Source organism: Myotis brandtii, unplaced genomic scaffold (assembly GCF_000412655.1).
Source record: "Myotis brandtii unplaced genomic scaffold, ASM41265v1 scaffold633, whole genome shotgun sequence".
Classification (NCBI taxonomy): Eukaryota; Metazoa; Chordata; class Mammalia; order Chiroptera; family Vespertilionidae; genus Myotis; species Myotis brandtii.
The window spans coordinates 3,065,983-3,078,984 of NW_005370423.1; positions in this window are offsets into that span (position 1 = coordinate 3,065,983).

Consider the following 13,002-nt stretch of genomic DNA (forward strand, 5'->3'; position numbering starts at 1 on the left):
CCTGGGGAGAAGGGGGGGTGGGGACAGGGGTGGCGGAGGAAGTGGAGGAGGAGAAAGGGGACTTCCGCTCTGCGCTCTGTGTGTGCCTCTTCCGTGGGCATTTGAAAATGAGGATTCTATTCCTGTCATTTTTGAAGGTAAAAGAATGAAAACTCCTCTCGCACCTAAACCCGGGAGCTTTCCGTCGCCCGCTGTGCAGAGGCAGCCGGACCTCCTCGAAGGCAATGGCGGGCCGCTGCCCACAGGGTCCTTTTCCACGGCCACAGCCAACGGCAGGGGTCGCCCAGGTCTGACCGTCGATTAGGGTTACGTGGCAGGAGTCCTGGGGCTGGTCGCTGGTGGGGGCTCATGGTAACTCCAATACACGCACCTGCTGCGTTAGGAGGTGGAGGTGGGCGGCAGGAGGTCTCAGGGGCTGAGACAGCACACAGATAGGACGTCTGCGTGACGGGCGTGGGCCGGTCGCATGAGCCGCCCTTCCCCCGAGGCCTGGGGGGACAGAATGGACGGGGGGGGCACCTGCTCACCCCAAAGGGTGCAGGTGGTCTGGCATTGGTGGGGACTCATGGTAACGCCAATACTCGCACCTGCTGCGTTAGGAGGCGGTGTGAATGGGGAGGTGGTGTGAATGGGAGGCGGTGTGAATGGGGAGGCGGAGGTGGGCGGCAGGAGGTCTCAGGGGCTGACAGCACACAGACAGGACGTCTGCGTGACGGGCGTGGGCCGGTCGCATGAGCCGCCCTTCCCCCGAGGCCTGGGGGGACAGAATGGACGGGGGGGGCACCTGCTCACCCCAAAGGGTGCAGGTGGTTGAGCCGGACAGTAGAGCCAGCTAAGCAGCCAACGAGGGGCCATGGGATCTCGTTCGCTCAGCCTGCGGAAGGCACTTTGAGACCATCGATCTGCGGCCGGGGCACTCAAATGGGAAGTGACAGCCTCCTACTGTTTTTTATTGATTTCAGAGAGGAAGGGAGAGGGAGAGAGAGAGAAACATCCATGATGAGAGAGAATCACGGATCAGCTGCCTCCTGCACGCCCCCCTCTGGGGATGGAGCCTGCAACCCAGGCCTGTGCCCTGACCGGGAATCGAACCCTGACCTCCTGGTTCATAGGCCGACGCTCAACCACTGAGCCACGCCGGCCGGGCATATACTGCAGCTGTAAGTGGCATGACGCTGGGCTGTCCCGGCTGGCACTGGGGGAAGGACGTCTGCAGAAGGGCTGGATGCCAGCTGTCCACATTCTCTCCACGCTCACCCTGCACTCCTCACCTCGGGGTAGACATGTGACCTGGCCCTCCTTTGTCCTCCACTGCCGGGCCCACTGGACCCTCCGGGGGTCGCTGGTCCCCAGGACCAATGCCAGCCCTCTCCCGGGCCCGCCTGCTGTCCGACCTTCTCTGCTCCTTTCCAGACCCCGTGTCTCCTGCCAAGCGCGATTCTGCGAGCGGACAATGGCTGCCCAGCACCTTTTCACAGAAACGCAGACACTTCCAGAGCCTGCTGGGCTCATTCTCAGTGGCATTTCGCCTCTGTTGTTGTGGGGCGCGGAGTCCGCGCCGGCTGCTTGTTAAGGAGTGTGTGGACGTGGGGTCTGGTGGCATCTCAGACCTGGGCTCTGAAAGGGCCCGCCCCAGCGCGCCTGCCTGAAGGGGACATTCTCCCGGCGATGCCTTTCACGGAGCAAGTTCTGGGTCCCATGCGGGTGAGACCTCTGCAATCCCTCCCCGACCCAACACCAGGGAAGCAGAAGCATCCAGGTGCCCGTGACCTTGGGCCACTTCAGTCTAGTCCAGGGACTCCCAACCCCAATAGCCAGGTCTCTGCCTGAAGGACTTTCTGAAACTGATGAGCCTCTAGGACCCAGAGCAGCAAACTGTGATGGAGGGAGAGGAGCCGCCCCGAGGCTCCCATGGGTCTCTAAGGGAGCCGCAGTGAGTGAAGGCCTGTCCCTCACCCCTCAGGCAAGGGCCAGGGTCCCAGAGGCTGCCCTGTGGTGTGTGACTTAGGGACGCCCCCTCTGATGGTCATCTCCTGGCTTCACTTCTCCGCTCTCCCACCCCTGCTGTGGATGCACCGGCCAAAGACACCACTTGCACCTGAACCCGGGCCCCTGGGTCTGCTGGGGGAACCCCCAGTTAACACTGCTCCAGCGACCTATGGAACAGGGACAACACTGTCCCCTCTCCCCCCCATATATCTCCCAAGTGGGGTACGAGGCGCGTGTGCCATGTGCCCGGGGACAGTGTGGCGTGGTGGTGAAGAGCCTCTGGGTGGGGCTCCAGGGCTGAAACTCTGCCCTGCGCGGCCTGCAGGTCGCTGGCCATCGATTCGCCCTTGTTTCCCCATCTGTAAAAAGGCACAATCGTCGGAAGATGATTCCAATGATTAACCGGAACAAGGACGCACAGGACCCAGCACAGCGGTCGGCACTTGCTGGGCGAGCTCTTATAAGCGACCTATAAGCCACAGAGCGTCACAGGGTGCTCAGGGCACTGGGAATCCACGCGTGGCTGCGGCGATCGGCCGAGCCCTGGGAGAGGGCGGAGGCCAGGGCGTGCAGGGTGGGCGGCTGGGCTCTGGGCACGTGGCTTGCCTCTCTTTGCTCCAGATGCGGTGGGCTCACCCTATTACTAAGAAATGTCTTTAGCGGGCGTTCAGCCGCCCTGAGGCCTAACATTTAGTTCCAGTTATTGGGTTAAATATTTGCTTTGCGCGGCATTTGAATCGCCGGGTGCGGATTTCTTCTGCTCGGCAAAGCCTCCTCCGTAAAGAGGCTGAAATTGGTGTATTGACTACAGGACAAAGGTGCCATTTCTCCAAGTCTGTCTATTAAGACCACGGTTCCCTCGCACACAGCCTGTTGGCCTAGAATCCAAAGAGCAAACCACCTTATTGGGAGAAGACAGACAGCGGAAGAGACAGGGCATGACCAGGTATCTCTCATGATCACACCCCCCGGTTTGAACGCTCGGGTTTGAGACACTGTTGCCATTCTCTCCCCGCTTCTCCAGTCTACACACAGGCTGACTGCACTCCTAGTTTACAGTCTGTTAGCCAAAGAAGACGGAATGCGGTAGCCCAACCAGCATTCAATATTATACATTAAAACTTTAGAAAAGTTATAAACCGAATACACAGACGTGACCACTCGAACTTGGGTTACAGAATGTCTACCTACAGCCCAGCCGGCGTGGCTCAGTGACTGAGTGTCATCCCAGGAGCAGGAGGCCACTGGTTCCATTTCCCGGTCAGGGGCACGTGCCCGGGTGGCGGGCTCGCTCCCCAGTGGTGGGTGTGCAGGAGGCAGCCGACCCATGATTCTGTCTCATCGATGTCTCTATCGCTCCTCCTCCTTTCCCCTCTCTCTAAAAATCAGTGTTAAAAAAATATTTTTAAAAAATGTCTACTTATTCTCCCCCCTCAGGCACATTCATGCCCAGGTTCTAACATAATATGAAACTTCGGCAGCTGCATTTTAGGAGGAAAAAAAAAGAGCAAAACAAAACCTTCAGCAAAAACCTCACGCATCTCAAGTCCGTTGAGTCAGGTTCAATACTTCATGAGGTCATCAGGCTAAAGGTTTGGGTGTCTGGGTACCTCTACCCAGAACATGGCCTTTGAGGGGCTCCCACGTCTGGATAACCAAGGGTCACATGACACTTCCCAAGTTGCCAACCCGGACACAGCACGTGAGGAAGGGGCACGGTCTCCGGTGTCCGGAACCTCCGGGACGAGCCTGTATCTGCAGGAGGAAGCTCTCTGCGGGTGTGATGGACACTCCCAGCAGCCAATGGGCTTGCAGCTGCAAGGAGAGCCCCGGGAGGGATGAAAGTGGGGTGGGCAGGGGCAACAGAGCCAAGACCTCCTGTGACGTGATGAGAAAGAAGCGCCCATAACCCATCCCAATGAAATGGGATTTTAAAAAATGTGAAACGTACATCTTCCAAATGACGGGGACGTGAAGGTGGGACCCATGAACTCGCCGGGTCACCAAGCCCCTCCGTCCCCATCGGGAGGCGCGGCGGGTACAGTCCCCACGCTCCAGCCCTCAGCGTGCTGTTAGCAGGACAGACGGGGAAGCTGTGCATCAGCTGCTACAAAGTAAGCATCCTTCTACCTGGGGTTTAAAAAAAAAATTGGATGATGTGAAAACTACAAAAATAAATTCGCTACCGTTATGTCGGGACCAGGTTTAAGGCCTGTGCGTTGTACCTTCATCCGGTCAGAGGCTGAAGCCCAGACATGAACCAGTACCACCGCCGCCCAACCGCCTGCATCCGCCCCCTCCCAGAGGGACCCTGTGTGGGTGCTGGGAGCTTTGTCCTTCCTCCTCCTTCGCTCCCTCCTTCCTCCGCACATCTTTGTAACAGTGCTTCGAGAGGGGAGGGGGCATGTTGTCATGCGAACAGCTGTCAGCATCCTTGAGAGGTATGGAAAAGCTAAGTGAGCGCCGGTACTGTTTCCGGCAGGAACACAGGGGGAACGCTATCTGGGGACACAGGAGGAGCCAGGAGGGAAAAGGGAGAGAGGCCTTTCATATTTGAAAATGTACAGATGGACCCTCATGCTGGACAGAAGCGAGAAGGTTTCTTATTTAGAGTTCATCGGAGCTGACTCCTAGCGAGAAACACCCCCCACCCCCACCCCCAGGGGGCGATGTCGCAGGAGAACAGAGCTGAGGACAGAAACTAGCCCCCCACCACCCCCCCCCCAGGCGGGAGGACCCGGGGCAGGTCATCCACCTCCACCAGCCTGCACTCTGACCTCCAGAACTTGGTGTTATCATCCCCGAACGGGGACGAGACTAGGCATTGGCTGCGAACAGGGGCTGGTTCCCATAGACAGCGCCCTGCCATGCGGCCCATTGTCAGACACACGACTTGCTTCTGTCCCACCATCCTTCCTGCTCGGGCTCCTAAGGGTCTTTTCCAGCCGAGCGCTTCGGGAATCCACGGCGTTCCTGATGGGATTAAGCGGGTGCTTTTCTTACGGGGTCACCGTGGGCCGGCCCCACAGACGGGTGCTTGGAGCAGAGCGATGCGCACGACCAAGGTTATCCTGACTCCCAGCGCTCAAAGGGAGCTCCTTTAGAAGCGGGCGTGTTATGGGCGAGGGAGAGAGTCCACCTCTAATTACGGACGATTCATTGACGGATGCAGTTCACAGCCAGGCCCTCCCGCCGTCTGCAGGGTTAAGGGAGAGAGAGACGTCTCCACGGTACCAGTGGACGCTGTGGGGGGTTTTATCTATTTTTTCTTTAGTTATTTTTTTTAAACTTTTTTGTTGAAAGTATGACATATGCTCCCTTTCCCCCTCCATTGCGTTATGTGGATTTTAATATTGTTAAAAGGAAATTCTCTTTCAGGCATTTAAAAAAAAAACTGTATTAAAATACATTGGTGGAAGTTTGGGAGCAGGGGACCCCAAAACTATAAAGAAAGTTAAAAAATCCTAATTCTAATTAGAGACAAAAAATCAACCACGGGCTGACAGCGCCCCCCCCCCCCCCCCCCCCCCCCCCCCCCTGTCAATGGTTCGAGGCATTTTATAACTGCTGCACACGCAGCCGGTAACGGTGCCTCTGGCTTCCTTCCTGTTTAATGCCGAGTGACTTCTAAAGGCCGTTCACTTGGGAGTCGTCTCAAGTCCGTGGGAAGGTGCGTTTCGATGGAAATCATTCAGCGGACGGTGGAGGACGTATCCGTAAGAGGGATACTTTTTTCTCGCCTCATTGCACAGAAACAAACGTTCTCATTTAGAATGAGTGGGAAGAGTCAAAGAACTCAGGCTTCTAGTTAAAAGAAAAAAAAGGTAGGCCTGTCTAGCAGCAGCGCCAGGGGAACAAAGGAAATGACTTCAGGGGCCATCCCTTCTCCCCGGAGCCCATCTGCCCGCCAGCCCAGCCTCGGGCTGCACAGGGACCTCTCTGAGGACAGAGCTTGCGAGGTGCCGAGGACACCCCCGACTTGTGGCTGCACCCTGAGCCCCATGCTCCCAAGCCCCGAAGCGGCTGCTCCTGAAGGAAGGGGGGCCGTGTCCACAGCCTCACGCAGCCCCTCGGCCCCTCCACGGGAGGGCAGGCTGTGGGCCTGGCTCGTACACCAGGGGGCTGCTATGCATAGTCCTGGGCGCTCCAGAGCGCGCCCTCAGTTTCCCGCAATGCCGAGGGCACACCCGCTGCTCCACGCTCACCTCCCCCAGGGTGTGCTCTCTGCTCGGCCAGGCGTGGCTCAGTGGTTGAGCTTCGACCTATGAACCAGAAGGTCACGGTTAGATTCCCAGTCAGGGCACGTGCCCGGGTTGTGGGCTCCATCCCCAGTGGGGGGCGCGCAGGAGGCAGCGGATCACTGATTCCCTCCCATCTTTGATGTTTCTCTCTCTCTCCCCCTCTCCCTTCCTCCCTGAAATCAGTAAAAAATATATATATTTTTTAAAAGAAGTAAAATTAAACATGAAAAATCAAAGTTATAATGTTGACTATTTTTCTGATTGAATCCTAAGGTAGAAATAAAAAATTTTTTTCACATGATTAAACAAAAGTAGCCCATTCATTCCCAAGGTGTGGGTATCTTTCTAAGGATGTTCCGGCAGGAAGCGACTCTGGCCGTCGGGACTGTGTGGACCAATGAGTTGGGGCGACGGCTGCTGTGGGTGGACAGCCTACTGGTCAAAGAGTACTTTCTCGTCGCTCTAAGTTTCCTCACTAGCCTTTAATCCTGCGTGGGTAGGCGTGAAAGGGATAGTCAAACTGAAGGGATGGCTAAAAGGATTCCATCGTAACCACCTATTCATTGAAATAGACTGTATTGTGGCTTGCTTTCGCTCTGTTATTTTCAAGTCTGAAACATAACCTATTTTATAGAATAACAATGAAATCCTTATTGGTTGAGAACATGCACAGATGGAAGTTTCCAAGCTTAAAAATTGAATAGCAGTAATGGTCCTGCTTTTCCAACCATAAAACCACAATTTGGTAAGGTTTTCATGTTTTTTAAAAAAAAAAACCCACTCAAAATAGGTTTATGAGCTCACAAAATAATATTGTATTTTCTCAAGGTATTCACATGTCCTTGTGCTGCAAGCACATAGGATGGAACTTCTCGGAGATTTAACATTTGCTACTTAAAAACGCTTCTTTCATATTTTCACTTCAACATGCAGAAAACAGCATAATTACACTTATCGGTACTTATTTTTTAAAACTAATGATGAATAGTTCTCTTTGAAATATCGCACAGCGTTGGCAATGTCGTGCAGCTAATCTGGATTTGTAATAAGCGGGGTTTAATTTGCAGTGATTTTTTCTCCCTGTGGGACAACCAATGATTAAATAACTTACGGTTCCACAGAGGATACAGGTATCCAGTCCTGGGGTTCTGAAGGGGAAGCAAGATTGTGTGTCGATACAGTGTATCACTGAGGCCCCAGGAGGAAACAGAGGCAAACGCGGAGCTCAAATGGAGAGATGTTAATGAGGGACCCTACAGAGGTGTGGGCAGGGGGGACCCACACCAGAGGCTGGGGACCCAGAGGTTGGCAAACCTCCCACGGGGCTGAGGACACCAAGGGATGAAGGGCTGTTACTGGAGTGAGGGTCCCTGCTCCATGCCAGCTGCACCGAGAGAGCAGGAAGACGTACCCCAACCCTTCCGCCTCCTTCTCTGATCCCGGCTCCTGCTTTCCATGGGCTCCAGGGGTAAGATGTGGGACGAGGAAGGCAGAGAATGGCTCAGGGGCGGGAGTGTGAGCGCCAGGGCCCTCAATCGCCTCCCCGGTCCCCGAAGCGGGGGCAAGACCAAGCGTGCACCTCTCCCCGATCCTCTAAAACCACCAGAAGATGTCACTTGGGGATTTTCCCACTTAGATAATTTAAAAAAAATCCCCAAACCCTTTTCTCTTCTGTGTTTCCCCCCATCAAGTTCCACTTAAATTCTTCCTCCTGGTTACCCAGAAGCCGGTGGCTCAGCAGCCGTGCAGGTAACGGCCGTTTCCCTGAGACCCACCCCGAGCGCTCAGCACTGTGGGAAGCTTCAAACAGCATCAACAAACCCCCCTCCCGGAAAGGCCCCTCGGACCCTCCCAAGGCTGGCGATAGCTCCCAGCCAACGGGGGTGACGACAGCACTCACCCTCTCTGATAAAATCAAATGCCCCTGAAGCTTAGACAAGTATCTGTTTGAACGTCCTCACGTCTGCTTGGTGTACCGGGGTGTTTATTTTCCGTACATCGTCTGACCAGAAGGCAAACGTAAACACGTAAGAGGGTAATAAAGCCCAACGCGAAGGGAAGAGGGACCCCTATTGGGGCCAGAAGAGTCTGGGATGGAAGTCCTCCCGGCTCGCCCGCCCCTCTGACCACCGCTGAGCAGGGTCCCGGCGTGTGTGCGGGGCACCTGGGCAGCAGCTCCAGCCCCAGGACGGTGTCTTGCACGTTGCGGGCCCTCGATACACGTTTGCTGGGCGGGCCAAACCCTGGCCGGTCCCCATAAACCGCCACCCCAAAGCACACACACAATTACGTGCTGGGAAAAGTCCAGCGGGTGTTTGGGGTTTATCTATGTGGTTGTTTTCTCTCGCGAGCAGCTCTGCAGGACTGCGATGGGGTTTTTTTTTTCCTTTGACCTTAATGTCATCGACTTGAATAACAGCTTCATTCAGCATTTCCACCGTCATACTCCACAGCGGGTTCAGGCGTCGATTTAAAAACTGCCGGGATCTCTCTCCGTAGAAGACTTCTAGTCTCTCCTGAGCACAGGCTACGAAGATGCACCATTTGGCATTCACGGGAGAACTAGAGACATTTTGAATCTACAGAACAAGGTTTTGTGTGGTGTGGGTTTTTTTTTTGAAGAATTAAAATGTTTACCAACACCAGGCCTTCACTCAAAAGTACCCCTGCCTTTTCCTGTTTTAATAACAGTGTCCAATGACAAAGCTAATTCTGTAACGTCCTTTGAAAACTTGCACAGCAACAATGTTGTATGAAAATGAATCTGAGTGGAAAAAACACACACATTCGGGAGCACTGAGGTTCTGGTGAAAGTTGAATTATTTCATACTTTGCACAACTTAGAATCACTCTCAGGTGTGATCCTCTAGACCCAGCATTAATTTAAAATGAACTGGGCCCTTGAAATCCTAAATTTAACACTCTTCAGAACAGCACAGCCTCTCTCTCCTGCTTTATGAGCAAATGAACTAAAAACTAGGGAATGGTCCCATCTGGGGCTTTGAACCGAGACTAAAAGGAGATGAAATACTGTTTGATGCGCACGAACATTAGAGAATCCATTTTGAGTTAATAAAAGAATGAGGCTGCTTCATCTCCTGGGACAAAATATTCCCCTTTTCCTGACAATGTTCTCTCATTCCCACAATAGGGAAGCTGGTTCCTTCCCTAGGGGGTGGGGCCTGGGGGCGGGGCTTCCGGGAATAGAAGTCACCCCCACTTCCCCAGCTGCCTGATGCTGGGGAATTAGAAATGCACAAGGGGGGAAACCTTCGACCTCATCAGACACAAGGCTGCGCTTGAGGCAGCAGGTAGAGGGTGTGACAGCAACAGCAGAGATGCATTACCTGCCGCCTTGTAGCGCCCGGCATCTCTCTAACGCATTAGGAGCGGCAGGCAGCCGGTTTATAACACTTCGCCAGTCCTTCAAGAGCCCGGAAAGCCTTCGCCAGGCACACCCCGCTGTCTTCCATCGAGGGAATGGCCTCACTCAATCCTTTCGTTTTTCAGACTTTCTCATATTTTCATTTGTTTCCATTAATCTATGAATCGTGAGGAATTTGGGGTACCTAGCCACGAAGAAATAACATTTTCGCCTTTCTAGGGGCCAAAAAAAAAAGAAAAGAAAGAAAAAGAAAAAGAAAAGAAACTAAAAGAAAAATAATCAATTTCAACAAAAAGTAAAAAAAAGAAAAGCTCTCTTTCATTGTTTTTATAAAGTAAAGCAACGCTTTCGAATAGAATGTTACAATTGCTTAGCTGTGGACACTGATCTGGTTCTGCCATGGGAAGTGCATTCGGACTCCGAAGCGAACCGAGTGTGGCGAGTGTCTGATCTCACGCGTAGCTGAGGTCTGGATGCTCCGGAAAGACCCGGATGCACACACACCGGCAGCTCTGGCGACTGCAGGGGTCTCCATCGCCACCTTCAGGGGGGACCCTCCGCAGGGGCCTGCGTGTGAGCAGGGCTGGAGCAGACGCGCTGTGTCCGCCTGCCCGGCGCCCCTTCTCTGTGGTCCCTCTGCACGACTCCCCAAGTCTGGACGGTGCGCAGCCAGCACCAGACCCCTGTCCAGAGGAAGACGCCTGGACCCACGCCCAGTCGGCAGGACTTGCTCAGAGAGGGACGAGAGCCTCAGGCCGCCCTGTGAGAACTACCCTAAGACCTTTTTATTTTTCTTAATCCTCACCGAGAATATTTTCCCATTGATTTTTAGAGAGAGTGGAAGGGAGGGGGAGAGACACAGAGAGAGACCCATTGATTGGATGCCTCCTGCACATGCCCTTGACCGGAATCGAATCCGGGACCCTTCCGTCCGCGGGCTGATGCTCTATCCACTGAGCCAAACCGGCTAGGGCCACCCTGAGACTTTTGCTGCAAATACTGAGGGGGAAAAAAAATCACATTCTTGTTTTCTCACTAGGAGTGAGCTGGGAGTAGCTTCTAGGAGCCATCAGATGGAAACCACTCGCTTGAAAATAAAGCCAAAACCAGAACACAGACCCTATAACCTTGGGTGGGGGATCCGGCCATACCTTCCCTGGCAAGACACCGCCCAAGTGGAGTCCTTCATAAGCCCGTCTGAACTGGTCTCGTCACTTGCAGCTCAAAGAACCCCGAGTCAACATGTCAACACTGAACGTGAACAGGACTGCTTTAGGGTTTCTAAGGATGTTCCTCCTCGTGTACCCCATCTCGCTGACACCTCCCCGTTCAGGAGAGCGCACGTCCGTCCGCATTAGGCCGGCATCTGTTATTGTGTGAACACCTCCTGCGCGGAGGAGCGGAGACGCATGCCAAGGGGGTGGGCAACCTGAATGGTGGCCGGGACGCCTCCCCTCCATGGGGAAAGCGGAGACTACGGATCTCAGGGCGCCCACTAGACACCCCCCGAATGAAAGAACGTGCGGAGTCCAGGAGGGCCAGGAGGCGAGCCTGGAGGATAAGCCAGGAGGCTCTTCAAAGAGCCCAGGTCAGGGAGGATGAGCCTCAGACAGGAGGCGCTCTGACAATGGCTCAAACCACAGGACACAGAGATGCCTGCGGTCCTGTTAGATGTGCGGGGTCCCTAGGTGGGCGCAGCTGCTGCCACTGGGACAGGGGAGGAAGGGAGGGGCAGAGTTGGGGGGCGGCAGGGAGGCGACCAAGCCTGGCCAGGTCACCCCGCCTGAGGGACATGGAGCAGAGCCCGTGGGAGGACGGGTCCGGCCGCAGCGAGGCCGAGACTGGGAATGCGGGGTGAAGAATACCAGCATCAGGATGGCAGTTCCGGCGTGGGCTCTGCCCTCCGGAGCCTCATGTGAAGGGCAGAGGAGGGGGCTGGCCACCCTCTCCCCTGGGGAGCCTCTGGCCTGCAGGGGAGCCCCGGGAAAAGGGCCTTCCCCCCGCCAGGGGGCGGCGCTGTTAACTATTGGCAAAGACAGGCTGTGCGGAGCCAGAGAGCACGCGCCGCTACCTGGTGCTTCTCCAGGGACCCGGCCGGTGGCAGGTGCGTGCAGTCTCATTACGGAGCCTTCACCTCTCAAATTAGCTCGTGCTCTCACATGAGGTGTCAGCGCGGCTGGCAAGGGCTTGCTCTCCAAGAGAAGAGCTGGAAAATATTTTCCTGTCGTTTTAACTTAACATAAAATTCCTGCCAGCGCCCTGCCCCTTCCCTTTGTCCTGGCGGAGCCCAGTGGCCGCTGCAGGCCTCCGAAGGGAGGTGGGGTCAGAGATGACCACCCCTACCCCCCCCCCTAACTCTTTAAAGACCTGTCAGGGTGGCCACGTGACAAAAGAGATTGAGAGCGGAAAGGCGTGGCTGTTGGCAATTCCAGGGCAGGCCTCCCGGTTTGGGGGGGAGCGTGCCCTAGGGGGCAGCAGAGGAGGCGCAGTCACCCCGCGCCCCACCTCTCCCAGGTCCCCAGCTGGCCTCTGACGGCCTCCAGTTGCAGGGCTGCTCTGGCTCCTGGCTCCGCTGAGCACGCATGTTCAAGGTCGCCCGGCCGGCCGGCCGTGACCAGACCAGAGCGCCACGTTCCCAGGTGAGCAGCATCCCAGCCCACCTCTGCTTGGGGGCCGGACCCGCGCTCTTGCTTTGGACTTGACCCTCCTGCCTCCGCCACCCAGTTAGCTGCCTGCGTTCACCCTTCCAGGTCTAGGTCTTCCCGCACCCCAGGCTGCCTCTTCCCCCTCCGCAGCTCCTCTCTCCTTCCAGCAAAGCTGTATTTTTACATTTAGGTTTGTGGCCGTGTGTGCGTGTGTGTGCGTGCGTGCGTGCATGTGTGTGTGTAAAGTTCCAAGTCAATGCCTGACTCGAACATTCACTGAGGGTCAAAATGACCCATGAAAAAGCGCCTATAAATGACCAGATGCTGGGTCTGCACTAAAGGCAATGCTGCGCAGGCGCCCGTGGACGAGCCTCGCAGTAAATAAAAAGTGAGCATGCGAAGTAGACGTTTTTACCGCAAGAGAACATGGGACCCAGGAAAAGCCTGCGGGCGACGCCAGTGCGCTCGCTCCTGCCCCAGCACTGAACTGCAGGAGGCATCGGGCAAGGCCTCTGGTCTTGCTCACCACCGCGTCCCCCGCGCCTGCCCTGGGGCCTGGCACTGGTACCTGTTCAAGGATCCGGCCTTAATAAACGCACTAACGAAGGAACGAACGCACGCTTGATCTCCATGGCCCGCAGGGCAGGCTCTTCCAGTGGCGGGCAAGGGCGGCGGATCCAGTTCCAACCTTCGTGGCCACGGGCCGGGTAAAGTGAGCTGGGAGACAGAGGCCTCGAGTCCC